The sequence below is a fragment of the Myotis yumanensis genome, unplaced genomic scaffold (genome assembly GCF_028538775.1).
Source record: "Myotis yumanensis isolate MYYU_CA2020_CCGP unplaced genomic scaffold, mMyoYum1.0.hap1 SCAF_11, whole genome shotgun sequence".
In the NCBI taxonomy this organism is placed as follows: Eukaryota; Metazoa; Chordata; class Mammalia; order Chiroptera; family Vespertilionidae; genus Myotis; species Myotis yumanensis.
In genome coordinates this window covers 7,262,565-7,266,644 of record NW_027223762.1, presented here as the reverse complement: position 1 = coordinate 7,266,644, position 4,080 = coordinate 7,262,565, and positions in this window count along the sequence as shown.

Genomic DNA, 4,080 nt, shown 5'->3' with positions numbered 1-4,080 from the left:
GAAGGAGGAGGAGGAGGAGGGGGAGGGGGAGAGAAGGAGGGGGGAGAGGAGGAGGAGGAGGAGGAGGAGGAGGAGGAGAAAGCTATCTTGGGCTGAAGGGATGGGCAGCATCAGTCTCTCAATGGGACCACTTTGGGGAGGTGAGTTTTCCGATTTGGACGTGTAAATTCCAGTGATGTATTCATTCTTTCTCTCCCCTGCTGACATTCTAGCAAATATTAGAGGCAACTGAGAAGGCGTGGGAAACTATTCATGAGAAATGGACACAGTGAAGGAGGGCAGGGTGGCGGGGGGCAGGGGGAGAGGGTTGGGGGGGTGAGGACAGGAAGTGAGGAATGGCTGTCAAGTCCACTCAAAATAACCCCTTCACCTGTGGTTTCAGAGCCGCCTGAGTGTGCGAGAGAGAGCAGAGCAGTTCTCAACACCTGTCAGAGCAAACGTATTCGTTGCTTAAAAGCAGCAAACTTCCCACAGTCCTCAGTTCTCCACGCCTCGCAGTGGACACAAGCACCCCCCAGTCGGTGTGGGACAGGGGCTTCCATAGAACCCCACGCAGGTCGGGGCCGTGGAGCCTGCACCCCGAGAGAGGGGCCCCGAGGAGCCGGGGCTGCCGACTCCGAAAACACCTCCTTCCTCAAACAAGGCCCCTGGTCTCCACTGCTTTTGGGGACAGAGGTTGTTAGGTGCCTTGAGTCAAGTCCAGAATCTAACAGGCAGTCCAGCACTGGGAGACTGGCTGGGTCCCTGGGTGTTTATTAATTTATTTAAATTTTTAAAATTGATTTGAGAGAGAGCGAGGAAGGGCAAGAGAGAGAAACATCGGCTTGTTGTTCCACTTATTTATGCCTTCATTGTTTAATTCTTGTATGTGCCCTGGCCAGGGATCGAACCCACCTCCTTGACGTATCAGGATGATGCTCTAACAAGCAGAGCCACCCGGCCAGAGCCTGCAGACCTTTACTGATGGCATCTGAGAGACATTTCTCTCTCCCTCCTCCCCGGGGAAACTGTCCTCCCGGCACCCTGTTGGTTGTGTGTAGGAGGAATTGACCGCGTATTGTTAGGGTTAGATTCGCTGGCCAGGGATAGAAAAGCCAGGAGACCAGGGAAGCAACGCATGTCTGGGTGGGCAATCCAGGGCTGGCGTGGCGCCTTCTGGGCCAGGGACCCTCGCTCCTTCTAGCCTCTTCCTCTGTCAGGCATGGCCTCTGCCCCCAAGTTCGCTTCGGGGTCCCAGATGACTGCTCCAGCTGCAGCCACCACATCTGCATTCCAGCCAGGAGGAAAGAGAAGAGGCAGGGAGACAGGCATGCCTCCTTCCTCTGACACTTCCCCAAAGGCACATACATGCACCACTTCTGCACTCAGCCCTGATCGCGTGGCTCCATGGAGCTGTAGGGGATGCGGGGAAGAGTCTGTATTTCCAGTGGCCGTGAGGCCAGCTGACATTTAGGAGCGCTTTTATTGGAAAAGGGGAGGGAAACAGATGTGGGAAGCGGCCGGGAGTGCCCGGACAAGCAGTCAGCAACAAAGGGCTCCGGCAAAATGTTTCATAAAGGGAGGGCCATTCAAAATCCAGTGACAATGAGATACCATTTTACCTGCGTCAGGCTGGCAAAAGAGAAAAGGTCCAATAAATGCCAGGTCATACAGAGAATGGAGAGGAATGGGAGCTCTCACAACTCTTGCCGGGAGTGAAAATTGCTAGAAGCCCTTTGGAAGCAGTGTGTTTAGAGAAATCACCTGGAGCAGTGTCTAAGAAAGGTGACGCTGTTTATACCTGAAACCCAGGCGCTCCGGCTACTTCTAGAGCAGCGGTTCTCAACCTGTGGGTCGCGACCTCTCTGGGGGTCGAACGACCCTTTCACAGGGGTCGCCTAAGACCATCAGAAAACACATATATAATTACATATTGTTTTTGTGGTTAATCACTATGCTTTAATTATGTTCCATTTGTAACAATGAAATTGGGGGTCACCACAACATGAGGAACTGCATTAAAGGGTCGCGGCATTAGGAAGGTTGAGAGCCACTGCTCTAGAGAAAGGCTCACGTGCACTCAAGGAGAAAGGTATAGAGTTGGCGGTAGCATTGTATGTAGCTTTGAAAAGCTGGAAACAAGCAAATGTCCAGGGATTCATAGAGCATGGCATGTGCACGTGATGAATTATAATACAGCAATTAAGATAAATGACCCAGAGCCACATGTGTCAACACGGACACACCTCAAAACACGACTGAGAAAACTCAGTTGAATCTGTGATGTTTCATTTCATAAAGAAAGAAAAGAAAAAGACATCATGTTAAGAACTGATGAACTGGATGGTAGTTGCACAGGTGTTCATTATTTTATTTTTTAACAATTGAGGGTGGGGTGGGTTTTTTTTTTGCATTTTTCGTAAATTATATATAGCATAAAATTTACCATTTTAACCATTTAAGTGGACAGTGCAGTGGCATTAAGTACATTCACATTGTTGTGCAAAAACCACTGCCATCCATTTCCAGAACTTTCTTTGTCTTCCCAAAATAAAACTCCGTATCCATTAAAAAATAATGCCTTGTGCCCCTCCCCCTCCCCCATCCTTCCAATCCCTGGCAGCCACCTTTGTTTTCTGCCTCTGAACTTGACTACTCTATACACGTGGACTCATACGTATTGGTCCTTTTGTGACTGGCTTATTTCACTTAGCTTCAAGTCTTCAAGGTTCACAGGGGTTGTAGCATGTGACAGGATTTCCTTCCTTTGAGGACTGAATAATACCCTATTGTATGTATTTACCACATTTTGTTTATCCATTCATTTGTCAATGGACTTTTGGATGGCTTCCACCTTTGGGGCTATTGTGAATAGAGCTGCTATACACATGGGTGTGCAAATATCTGTTCGGTCCCTGCTTTTAATTCTTTGGGGTATATGCCCAGAGGTGGACTTGCTAGATTATATGATAATTCCATTTTTAATTTTTTGTGTTTTGTATCATCTTGAAGCAGAATGCCCTTACATGCATCTCATACATACTCTTTAAGAAGTCAAAGTACTGAATGGCCGTGGCAATGGCTTCCCCAAGCCATTGAAGGTTAATCTATTCTACACCCACACTGGTGCTGAAGATCTGCTTCCTAGTGATGGCTTCATGAAGGCATGGGACCCACTTCAGGCCAGTGAGGTGGGAAAACAAGTGTGTTGTGTGTTGTGTGTTGTGTGTTGTGTGTATGTGTGTGTGTGTGTGTGTGTGTGTGTGTGTAGGGGGGGGGGCCTTCAGGGAACTATTTCCTTATTCCTGAGGAAAACACTAGGAGAAGGTGGGTGGCCTTGTTTGTGGACATGCCTCTGTTAGCTATGATGCCTGGAAACAATGCCCATCTTGCCACCACTCTGAGGATAGAGCAACACAGGGGTGGCAGAGCTGAAGGGTGGGAGGGCCTTCGTTTCAGTGCTGTGGAGGTTTGGGTTGTTCAGTGGATTATGCAGGTACAGGTACATGCAATAATTGTTCTATTTTTAAAAATATGTGTTTTTATTGAGTTTAGAGAGAGGAAGGGAGAGGGATAGAGAGACAGAAACATTGATGAGAGAGAATCATTAATTACTGCATGTCCCCCACTGGGGATTGAGCCTGCAACCGGGGCATATGCCCTGACTGGGAATCAATCCATGACCTCCTGGTTTATGAGTCAATGCTCAACCACTGAGCCACACTGGCCGGGCGCCATAATTGCCCTATTACTCAAACAGTTTGAATGGGAGCTGTTACTTGAGGTTGAAAGCATCTTCACTGATTTAGGAAATAACTTCCAATTTAAAACATTAAATAAAGTATATGTTCTCGTAAGCATCCAGAAATACATAATAAACTTAAATGCTCTCCTCACTGCCCCCACTCCATTTTCCTCCCCAAGGAAAAAGTACTTTTATAGCACATTCATGTAATCTATGTACACTACACATAGGATTTTAAGACAGTGTTGTGCCGCCCGAGCTGGGGACGGCGGAGGGTGCGTGGCTTCCGCGAGATGTGTTGGATGATCACAGCGGGCCAGGGGTCAGCCGGGTCAAGGCGCACCCTGACCCTCTAC